Source organism: Falco rusticolus, chromosome W (assembly GCF_015220075.1).
Source record: "Falco rusticolus isolate bFalRus1 chromosome W, bFalRus1.pri, whole genome shotgun sequence".
Classification (NCBI taxonomy): Eukaryota; Metazoa; Chordata; class Aves; order Falconiformes; family Falconidae; genus Falco; species Falco rusticolus.
The window spans coordinates 13630517-13643114 of record NC_051209.1 but is presented as its reverse complement, the minus strand read 5'-3'; the positions used below and the strand labels follow the sequence as shown (position 1 = coordinate 13643114).

General features: G+C 40.7%; 1 pseudogene; it reads right to left on the bottom strand.

Moving 5' to 3' along the window:
• Positions 1–2312: 2312 nt before the first annotated feature.
• On the bottom strand, positions 2313–7411 carry LOC119140712 (annotated as a pseudogene).
• Positions 7412–12598: the final 5187 nt, after the last annotated feature.

The following is a 12598-nucleotide window of genomic DNA, read 5'->3' as shown; positions in this document are numbered from 1 at the left end:
CAGATGGAAACTGTTTATAGTGGAGGAATTAATTCTGAGCTTATGAAATACAATTAGTCTTATTACTCTTTTAGGAAAGATGGTATTGTTTTATTATCCCCTTCTCACAAATTGTGAAAGGAGATTGGTTCTTGCTTTGTACTTGCCTGAACCTTACTGAATTCAGATTCCCATGGGTGGCTTTTCAGAGTTATTCTGTTGCTAATGTACATTAATTATTCCTTTAAAAGTCAACCAATCAGCTCATCAGTCTCCATAATGGATAAGGCATTTCTACCCTTAAATTTGAAAGTACCAGCTGTACCTTTCAACCTCGTATTGGTTTACTTGCCTTAATTAAGAGGCTTTTCCTCTTAGCTTAGGCATTTCAACTGTGCCTATTTGGAGAAGGACAGCTACTGTATTCTTCCATGGTTTACATTGGAGCTGATACCGAAAATTGAAGTATAAAATACTTGATTAAAGCTGAAGGTAGGAGTATCTACATCTTGGTGATGCCCAGAACAATTGGAAGTGTCAGGCTATCCAACTTGCAGTGGTCAAGAGTATCAAAATCAGCTTTGTGCTGGCAGTAATAATATAGCAGAAGTTAGTATAAGCCTGTAATACTCAGTATATAAGCAGATTTTGTTATTGATTGCATTCAACTTTCTCTGTTACCTAGTGCTAAAGCAAGAATTTAAGATTACATGAGTTTTGAGCATGCTTATCTTTTTTTTTTTGAGGAGCACAATGGGAGTCCAAGCAGTTCTAGACTGTCAGAATTGTGCAAGTAATGGAAGGTGTCAGAAGGTTAGTAGATGGTAGCCCAAACAGCTCTGCACTAGGAATTGCAGTCACACATGCAGGGTTAACTTGCCTTTGAGTTGTGACAAATTAGGAACCTCTACTGTGCAGGAGCGGTCTGGAAACTAGGACCATGCGTGGCAATCAGCTGAGGGGAATGTGCTCGAGCTTGTCTAGACAACAATTAACATGATGAGGCATGTTAACAGAGCACAGGGGAGTGGGAGACGGATGGCGCCAAGGATGGCGCCAAGGAAAGGTAACACCTTGCGGTTAATTGCTGGTAGTTAACCACCAATCAGGGATTGCCTAGTATGCAGTGCTTAGCTTCAAGAACCAATTAGTTTAAAACGCGCAGCTTCTGAAAGTGTATAAAAACGCGTGCTTCTGTACAATAAATTGACATTTGCTTGCATCAAGCTGCATCCCGTCTCTTCATTCGCCGCACTACTGTTTCTTTAAACAAAAGTAAAAAAGAAAGGCTCCAATATATATCTTACCACATTTAATGTGCTGAAGAAGTTTTAGAGAAGAACTTGTAGTAGTTTAGATTGTCTGGTTTCTGCTTTAAATTTAATTCTCTGCAAAAACTGTCCTGGTTTGCAGTGGTAAAATTGTTAAACAAAGGTAAAACTTTATTATTTTTTTTTTTTAAATAATAGCTCTTATGCTTGTACTGAGAATCTCCCAAGCATGTTGTGCAATACTATTTGATTTTATTCTTTTTTAATAAAGATCATATCCACAAATGATCTCTTACTTGTTTTACTTGAGTTCTTGCACTGGATATACAAAGTTTCTGGATGTGCTGGTTTTGGTTGGGGTAGAATTAATTTTCTTCATAGTAGCTGTTATGGGGGTATATTTTGGATTTGTGCTGTAAATAGTGTTGATAATACAGGGATGTTTTATTGCTGAGCAGTGCTTACACAGAGCCTTTTCTGATTCTCACATCACCCCACCAGTGAGTAGGCTGGGGGTGCACAGGAAATTGGGAGGGGACACAGCTGGGACAGCTGACCCCAACTGACCAAAGGGATATTCCATACCCATATGATGTCATGCTGAGTATATAAAGCTGGAGGAAGGGGGGCACATTTGGAGTGATGGCATTTGTCTTCCCAAGTAACAGTTCTGTGTGATAGAGCCCTGCTTTTCTGGAAATGGCTGAACACCTGCATGCTGATGGGAAGTAGTAAATGAATTCCTTGTTTTGCTTTGCTTATGTGTATGGCTTTTGCTTTACCCATTAAACTGTCTTGATCTCAACCCACAAGTTTTTTCACTTTTACCCTTCCAATTCTCTCCCCCATCCTACATGTGGTGGGAGCGAGCAAGTGGCTGTGTAGGGCTTAGTTGCCAGTTGGGGTTAAAACATGACACTGGAGCAAGGGGTGAACAAATGCATGAGAGCACTCTGCCTTTTAGTGCTTCAGTGTGACTTGGAGATAAGGCATTTTTGGTTTATTTAAAAATTATGAAAAAATGCAACACCAAGACTTGTGAAAAGTTAATAAACCCCTTTGTTAAATGTGCAGAGTAGAAAGCCTGCAATACAACTTAGAATGCAGCTTGGATGTGTGCTTCATCCCACTGTAAGCATGAATTCCTTTCCTCAAGTGTTGTTCTTTGGGGTCTGGATGGGATATCATAAAAACATGTTCAAGTACCCTTCTGTAGACCCTGCATGTGTCTCTTCCCTAGTTATTTTGAATGTGGTGTTCTGAGATTCCCAGATCTTCCAGAATATTTTTCACTAAAATTTCTTCCTCTTTGAGTATACTGACCTCTGATAAATACTTCTGATTCAGTTTTCAATGGCTTTAAAGGTTTGGGGTACTATATCCCTTTTATCTGTTCACTTTTCATAGTAAGTTTGACAGGGTATTGTTTGGTTGGTACTGGCTGAAGGACTCCTTTCATCAGTTTCTGGCAAGTTTGAGAGACAAGGAAGCAAACTTTATGTGTCTTCAAAAATACAATTTTTCAGTTTGGCCTCTATCTGCCTGAAGTGGCATGATACCTGTTGTCATAAAGTATAACAGGATTCCCAGTGCCTCGATAGCTATGTAAATGTCAACACAGTTTTCATCTCGGAAGAGTTCAGGAGCAACATAAGGAGAGCCACAGAATGTATATAAAGTTTCATCTCTTACTGTGCTGAATCCAGTCTCCCACCTTAACACAAGTGTTACTAGTGTAGAATACATTTTCTGCTTTCAAGTCCTGGTGAATGATATTATTCTCATGCTGTAGAACATGGTATACATTACATGGTATATGAGAATGAGCTGCCAGAGGGCACCTTGAGCCAACTTTAACAAATGCTATTTTTACTACTTAAACTTGCAGAACAGTCTTCCTGTGTTTTTATGCTGTTGTTTTAAGTAGCTGTAGTTACTGTGCAAGGTTCAGAGGAGATGGTACTGGAAGTAGTTAATTGCCCTTTTCTGCCTTTTATAAAGGCAGATGCTTTGGACTACACAAATAGCATCATCCTAAATCCAGTTGCAATACTGAAGACTAGGCAAAGGGAAGCGACTTGCTAGGTGTTAACTTCACAGATTTGTTCCAAAGTGAGGATCAGGAATTAATGGTCTTAAGTGCTAATCTTCCACATTCAATAATAAGCAAGCTGGATGTTTGCAATACCTAACAAGAAACCTCTTCCCTGGAATGCTTTCTTCTAGTGGAAGAGTGATTGATCCTATGTTTTGAAATAGATGGAGGAAAGAAATTAAGCTTTGTTAGTTGGAGCCTACAGCAACTTAAAACAGAACAGGAGAATGCTGTTGCTAAAGAGGTGGTTCCACCCACCAGATGTTTCCAGTTCACTATCCTCCCAAAAGCTGGCAAAGGAGAGGCAGTAATTCCAGGTGGATGTGAAAGCTCTCTTAGATACCTTTAAAATAGCTCTTTTCTAGCTGTTTTGTTGTTCAGAAACATGGGCATGTAGGGGAAAATTACTTGGGGTGGGAGGAATTAGAGAAAACTGGGACCTAATAGAAGCATAGTATTACAGAAAGCTTGTTAGGGTAAAATACAGCTATCTCCTTCAGGATGGTTATCATGTATGGCATCTACATCACCACAGTTCCCTAAGCAACACATCCTGCCAGCACAGCACATGCTGATAGGAGTGACAGAGGGTGGAGCAGAGTGGAGACACCGTGGTCATGCTCCCTGCAGGAACAGGAACTTGATGGCACCACACAGCTGATAAGCTGCATAGCAGTTGTCAGTTGAAGAATCCATGAGATGTCAGCTGCTGAGCCAACTGTTGTGAAATGACTTTCCTCAGGTGAAATAATCTCATTGTAATACTAATGCACACCTCTATCCCAAAGTTACCTGCCTCCAAGGTACTACTACACCTCACTGGGCAAGTGATACTAATCAGCAACAACAATATGTATGACTAGAGTCACTCAAGCTCCACCTAAATGTGATGGAAATGGACTGGTCCTGGACTGAAATAAGTCCAGGGCAGGAGGAATTGTTGTCTAAACTCCCAGATTACCAAACTGATTTAGTGTTCACAAAGTTAGGTCAAGCTGACCCACTCTCTAAAGTTGTTATAAATGAAAGGGCTTCTAATCAAGGGAGTCAGCCTTGGGGAGGATGAGAAACACAGAACAGACAGTGAAAAGAACACCATCATATAAGTTACACAGAGAGAAGCCTTCAAGTGAGGGAAGTTCTGGCTATGAGAGGAGACAGGCTGATAAGGTGTTGCAATCCACTGGCATAGACAGAAAATTAGTTGAAAATAGGACAAAGGTAATTGTGGTAGTGGGGGATTGCAACCTCTGACTCAAATAGCCCCCCCAAAAGAAAGCAAAACCCCGCTTGAGGAGCATGCATAGTTAGCAGAGAGCTTCAGTAAGTGCTATCTGAGGATGCATACTAATTTTCATTAAAGTGAGAAACTTGTAACCAGTCCTGTGTATGATGAATAAATATGCAATGTACTATGAAATATAAAAAAGCAGACAGATGAGGGGAGAAGTTAGGGAAGAGTCCATTGTAACTTCTGGGATCAGTTGACGGGCTGAACCTGTCTTCTCCCCCATAGGGACACCTATTGGGTAAGAACTTTATCATATGCACACTAACTAACCACTGCTAGCTGTTATTAGTGATTATAGTTTGGTTGTATACCACTTCAAGCTTGTGTTTTGCAGACAGTCCCTATCACTGGCAATCATGAACCTTATTTTGTCACGTTTTATATTAATAAAGAGTGTTATTCTGTAAACTGTTAGTGTTAGTCCTTCGTGGGCGCTAGCAGTCGCTGGCAGTGGGTAACATATTCAAATAACGTGGGAAGATCCACTGAGGGGTCCCCCTTATGCTGTTGGTGCATTTCCCTGAACAAGTCAGTCAAATTATTGTCCGACCCAGCAGGACTGTTCAGTGAAGGATTTCTATAACGCTGACAGACTGGTTGGGCACAAGGGTCTCAGCTTTCCTGGGGTGCTGATAGACAGATCAAACACTAGGGGTTGAGAAAATCCCCCCCCCCCCCATTCACATGACACTAAGCTAATACACTAAGACCTGTGAAGTAGAAAATAAAATATGGGGGAAAATCCCTTTTATCTTTTTGTAATATTGCATGATTAAACCAGCTAGAAATAGAATTAATTAGTCTTTGAATTGCACAGAAACTTGCATTAAAAGCAAAGACAAAAAAAGGAATTTATTAGAAGAATCCATTGATTTCCCAGGTCTTTGAAATACATGGGAGAGATAAATTTGTAGTCTGACTGTATTTTGGAATAAAATTTACCATCTCAAAACTTTAACCTGGCCACTGTCTTTTATTTCCTTCCCTGAGGTATAATGCAAATTGATCAATTATTTGCCTTGGAGTTGTTCTTCTAAGATAAAACCAGCTTCCATTAAATACGTATTCTGAAACAACAGAGATGCAACAAAGTCTTTAAAATAACAGAACAAAATTACATACAATTACCTGACTAAAAATGAATGACTCAGGTTGTCAAGTGAAAAAAGTACTGAGTAGTAAAAGATTAAGTGTTCATAAGGTAAATTTTGAATGGATCTGGGCAGAAGATAAGCAGTTGCTATTATTTTTGAGGAAGGCATTTGAAAAGAAATAAATCCTGCACTGCATTTTGAAACATAATTTATACTGTCTGACATTTCCAGTTTTTCAGAGTAATGTCTGAGACAGATTTATCCTGATTCAGCATTAACAAGCCATTGCATTACCGTAATTATATTACTGAACTTGACTAAAAGAAGGTGTAGATGTACATATACAATATCCAAATAAAAGTGGCAGGAGCCAGGGAGAAACAGAGCAATGTCATAAAGATTGGCTGCTCAGTTTTACAAATGCTGAACTGTCCCCTGAAAGTAGCTTTGCAACTGCTCTGTCCTTGCCAGTTTTAAATGTCCCAAAGTGACTGCAGTTCTGAGAACTTTTAGAACACTTAGAGAATAAAAACCTAGGTAGAAAGACATGTATTTGTGCTTTTTATCTAATTGACAATTAGATTGGAAACATTTAGAACCCATCAGAAAAAAAACACTGAAATGGAAAACAGTACCAGCTGTATTTCTCTAGCTATGTATGAGCATGCCACCTTCTCAGACCAACATGATTGTGGTGGATTGACCCTGGCTGGCTGCCAGGTGCTGACCAAGCTTCTCTATCACTCCCCTCCTCAACTGGACAGGGGAAAGAAAATACAATGAAAGGCCTGTGGGTCGAGATAAGGACAGGAAGAGATCACTCACCAATTACTGTCTCAGGCAAAACAGACTCAACTCAGGGAAAATAATTTAATATATTACCAATCAAAATCAGTAGGATAGTGAGAAATAAGAAAATAATCTTAAATCTCCTTCTCCCAACCCCTCCCTTCTTCCCAGGCTCAACTTCACTCCCGATTTCTCTACCTCTTCCCCCCAATCAGTGCAGGGGGACAGGGAGTGGGGGTTGTGGTCAGTTCATCACACAGTGTCTCTGCCACTCCTTCCTCCTCAGGGGGAGGACACCTCACACTCTTCCCCTGCTCCAGTGTGGGGTCTGTCCCATGGGAGACAGTCCTCCACAAACTTCTCCAATGCAGGTCCTTCTCATGGGCTGCAGTTCTTCACAAACTGCACTAGAGTGCGTCCCTTCTATGGGGTGCAGTCCTTCAGGAACAGACTGCTCCAGCACGGGTCCCTCATGGGGTCACAAGTCCTGCCAGGAGCCTGCTCCAGTGCAGGCTCTCCATGGGGTCACAGCCTCCTTCAGGCACATCCACCTGCTCTGGAGTGGGGTTGTCCATGGCCTGCAGGTGGATATCTGCTCCACTGTTAACCTCCATGGGCTGCAGGGGGACAGCCTGCCTCACCATGGCCGGTCTGTCTTGGAGCTGGCTGGAACTGGCTGTGTCCAACATGGGGGCAGCTTCTGGCATCTTCTCATAGAAGCCACTCCTGCAGCCTCCCACTACCAAAACCTTGCCACGCAAACCCAGTACAGTGGTCCTCTCACCATGCAGACCACCTGCTCCTCAGACTGGCTCCTGCCTCTGACCCTGTATTTGGATACCACATACTGAGAAACCTCTGCACTGCAGAGTCCTGCTACCAGGTCTGCCATCTGTATGTCCTCCCCAGCCTCTGCAGGCACAGAGCCATGCAGGGGAATAATCACAGGCTCACTAGAATCAATGAAGCTTCAACTAACCTCTGGAAACTGCTTAATGCATAGTAAGGCTTCAAGACTTGGCAAGAAGCTTAGCAGGAAGCGATCTGATCTTATTTGACATCCTACAGGTCATAAGTTACTAATCTCTGAATGTCATGTTTTAACCCCAGCTGGCAACTAGAGTACCATACAGCCGCTCACTCACTCCCCCTCCCCCCGGAAGGATGGGGAAGAGAATCGAAAAAAAGATAAAACTCGAGGGTTGAGATAAGAACAATTTAATAATTGAAATAAAATAATGAATAATAATAACAATAATAATAGTTATAGTAATAACAATTGTAATGAAAAGGAGGGAGAAGGGGAGAGGAATAAAATCCAAAGGGAAGGAGGGAAAAAACCCCAAGTGATGCACAATACAATTGCTCACCACCCACTGACCAATATCCAGCCAGTCCCTGAGCAGCAATCACAAGGCCTCGGTCAACTCCCCCCAGTTTATATACTCAGCATGATGTTCTAGGGTATGGAACATCCCTTTGGCCAGTTCAGGTCAGTTGTCCTGGCTGTGTCTCCTCCCAATTTCCCGTGCCCCTCCAGCCTTCTCACTGGCAAGATGTGAGAAACTAAACCTAACAACAACTAAAATCATCGGTGTGCCATCAACATTGTTCTCACACCAAATCCAAAACACAGCACTGCACCAGCTACTAAGAAGAAAATTAACTCTATCTCAGCTGAAACCAGGACAATGTCAAAGAAATACTGCCCATTAAAGACTCCCCTTGCACTGGAGTGAAAACAGAAGTGAAATTGGGATGGGTATTTTTGAAAGTGGGATCTAGAGAAACAGTCTAATTGCAGCAAGCAACATTCAAGACAGCCTACTGTGAATTGAACTGTTCTCTCAGCTTCAGCTGCTGTGGCACACATTAAGGATCCTAAGCGAGGTATATTAACCTAAATAGAGCACAACTCTACACAACTCCAGATTTTATTCTTCTTTCACAACTTTGGTTTCAGTGTTGCAGCTAAAAGCTTTGACATGCATCCTACTAAAATAACCTTAAAATAACCTTTTCTTTTTTCTTCCTCCCCCTCTTAAGCTTCTCTGGTTTTGGAGCCCTGAAAAGTTCATAATATTCTCTCTCAAACCAAATATCCAAATACAGCAGCATGTGCCGAGGATCCTGTACCCCAGCACAGCTAGGCAACTGCCCTGTCCTGCTGCAAGGATCAGCAGGGAAGCCAGGGTTTGAGGGCAGGGAAGGCTGCCAGGGCTTGAGGGCATGCACAGACCAATACCCCTCTGGCTGGGAAAGTGCAGAAGAGGAACATCTCAGAGGTCCAAACAATACACAGCTTGCTACTGATTCACTGAGAGTCAGGGTCATGCAAAAATGTTGATACATCCCAAATCCCTAAAACTACCCTGCTTGTCATATCACATTTGAACTGAAAAAGCTTTCCTGATTTGAATGAGACAATATTAATGTTAATAAATTGTGCTAATATTTCATTTCATTAGCTAATCTTTTTGAGATTAGTTGAGTATATGTCTTGGAACACAGAAACGTTTTTGATCAAACTGAAGACTTACATAAATTGAGTTTCATAAGAAAGGGTAGCACAAATGTGAATAACCAGCAGCACTAGGAAACCAGCCAGTGTTCTTTTAATTTATTTTTTCTAATTAAATCCATTGGAAAAGGAACTGTTGTTCCAAAGATTTTTGGAATTGCTAAATATATATTGTGGCATTTGAACTGCCACATAAAAGAACATAAAAGTTACCACACAAAAGGCTATAAACCATCTCAAAAGTTAAGAGAGATGATACATGTTAACAGTTTAACAAAATAACACTCTGTTCAAGTTTGGGGACCAGATTTTGACAAACTTAAAAAAATTGAAATTAAGAATAAATCCAACGTCATTACAGATTACATTCCATGATTTCAGGAAGCATAGGCTCACTGATGAAGCAAAAATCCAAGATACTCAAAAGTAGAGCAACAAACCATTTTAGAACATCTTTAAACTATACTCTTCCCCGCAAATATCCATTCTCCCTGATGCAGACACTTATGTGGCATCTCTGCTTTCAGAACCACCTTTCACATAACACAATCCAAAATCCCAAGTTTATGCAGAAGTCTATAGGTAAGATACTCCATTACCTTCTCTCAAGTTCCTCCGTGAAGAAATACACAGGAAAATTGCAGGTTAGAATCCAGAAATGCACCTGAGAATAGACGTACAACCACATACACACAGAAGAGTTTATAAGCTATTCCTATTTGACTAAAGTTCTGAAATAGCAGTCTATTTTAAAAGATAATAATATAATGATTCTAGCATTTCAAATCCTAGATTTCCTTAATGCTCTACCGCTTTATAAGCAGCCTTCTATCACACAAGAAAAGGCAGCTGTCTGAGTGCAGCAGAACTCAATGAAAGGGAACCCCCCACTAGTTTCATTTTACTTTGTAAAGCAGGAAAAAAACAACAGGAAAACAACCAGTGGAACTAGCTTGTAATTAGTGTTTAAAAAAAAAGAAAGAAAAAAGAAAGAAAAAGTACAAAGTTAAAATATAAGAGTCTGTACTACTTTAATGGTGATAATTGCTTGAACACAACAGATTTTTTTTCATTTATAATTATAATTACACAAAAAAAATACATTAAATCTATTGGGAGGGATTTTTGTCAAGAGACATGAATGAAACTGTTACCGAAATCTCGGAATGAAGAACTTATTGACACCAATGTGATGTAGATAAGCAGACACTTCTTTATTGACGGCCGGGTGCGTGAGCGAGTCCTCTCACGATCAACGCACACCAGGTCCCAAAATCAGATTCCATATATAGAACTTATTCATACATATTCATTAATTATTCATGCATAATCATAGCATTTCCCATAAATCATTTACATACTCTCCTCCTATATCCGATTATGCGCAGTAAAGCTTAGAAAGGTCTAGAAATGGGTCTAGGGTACGATTTGGGTAGGTGGTATATGAGTCGGTGGTCGCGATCTCCCCCTGCCGGAATTACCTTTTACTAAAGTTCATGGTTTCTTGGCAGGCACCTACAAGCTGTTCCAGTCGACTCTCCCCAGTTCCCATTAATCTCATATCCTGACATTTCAATACACCTCTGCGTACAGAAGACTGGTTAAATACAAAGGAACCTTTCAACCCTAAAGTTATTACAATAGTTCCAGGCCCTTCTTCTAGCCTTGGTACAAGACGTACAGAAGATCTCATAGCAGCTTTTACTGTGCAACTATAAGTTTCATTAAAAATATTTCTTATCCTTCTATTTTTCAATTTTATAAAATGATTTTATAAAATCAATTAATCAATCAAATAAAGTCAATCAATCTTAACTTATTAACAAATCGATAACAAAACTGCTGTTTAAGTGGTATGCACATGAAATTATATGCTTGCAGGAAAACATACTGAGAAAAAAAAGCTGACTTTAAACCACGGTGATACTTTTCTGTAATACTGAAGGCAACATTCATCACAGTGTCACTTGCAGTTCAAATAATTGCAGATTAAAAAATATAAAATTATAAGATCTGCTAAGGTTTCTAGGATAGCTTTTGTGAATAGAGGAAAATGGAAACAAGAGATACAAAAGAGTAGCCTGTTTAGATTTCCCAAACTGAACAGGCTAACACAAGGCCAGCAAGACAAAACGAGATGAGAAATGATTAATGTTGCCCTGAAATCTTAGCTATATTTACAGCCAAGAGGGAACTTCAACTTGTTTGATCTCCTATACCCCTCAATCTAGAAACCAGGCTCCATAACCATTCAGAAAGTAGAAACTTTAAAAGATGGATCAACTCCTTAAGAGATGTTTTGGAAGCAATTCTCCAGCAAGTAGCTCAGAGTAGACATGACACTGTCTTTAATTTTGTCTGATCATGTACCACATGTGAACAGAGTCAACACTGCCTGTGGGAAAATTGAACAATGTAACGGACTGTTAGAAACTACACTGAAAGCAATGGGTAGTGGAACTTTCAAACATTGGGATACACATTTAGCAAAGGCCACCTGGCTAGTCAACACCAGAGGATCTGACAGCCCAGCTGACCCTGCCCAATCAAAGCTTTTACGTGCAGTAGAAGGGGATAAAGTTGCTGTAGTGCACCTTAAAACTATGCTTGGGAAAACAGTCTGGGTCATTCCTGCCTCAGGCAAAGGCAAACCCATTTGTGGGATTGCTTTTGCTGAAGGACCTGGGTGCACTTGTTGGGTAAGGTGGGAGGATGGCCAAGTTCAATGTACACCTGAAGGGGATTTGATTTGGGTGAAAATGGCCAATGAATTGTGTGATGTTAATTGTTACATAATATTGTATATTTTCACTTCTATATGACGATTAGTACACTGGGCATCTTGTGGTGCCCATGTCTACCACTCTGGATTTGAAGATTTTAACCTGACTCCTTTCCAACTGCCACACCAACCAAGAATGCCTTTGGTGAATCCAGATCAGCGCAGCCATAATAGAATCAGAACTGGCTTCGAGGTGCAACAATCCAACACCTCGTACCGTCTTCCCTGCTCAGAAAGAGTGTTACAACAGATGGATCCCAATGTCATGGACTAAATGAACTCAATGGACTTTAGAGAATGGTCCATAGACTCATGGAATGATAGCTGTATATTTATGTTAAAGGACAGGAGAGGTGGTGATGTACTGGAAAATTTAGCATGATATGAATGGTATGGAATAAGGAGTGGATACTGTCCTGGTTTTGGCGGCGATGGAGTTAATTTTCTTCTTAGTAGCTGGTCCAGTGCTGTATTTTGGCTTTGGTGTGAGAACAATGTTGATAACACACCGATGTTCTTAGTTGTTGTTAGGTAATGTTTATACTAAGTCAAGGACTTCTCAGTTTCTCAGGCCTTTCCAGTGAGAAGGCTGGGGAGGCACAAGAAACTGGAAAGGGACATAGCCAGGACAGGTGACCCAAACTAGCCAAACAGGTATTCCATACCATGGGACTTCATGCTCAGTATATAAACTGGGGGGGGGGGGGGCTGGCTGGGGCCTGCTGATCATTGCTCAGGAACTGGCTGGGAATCGGTCAGTGGGTGGTGAGCAATTG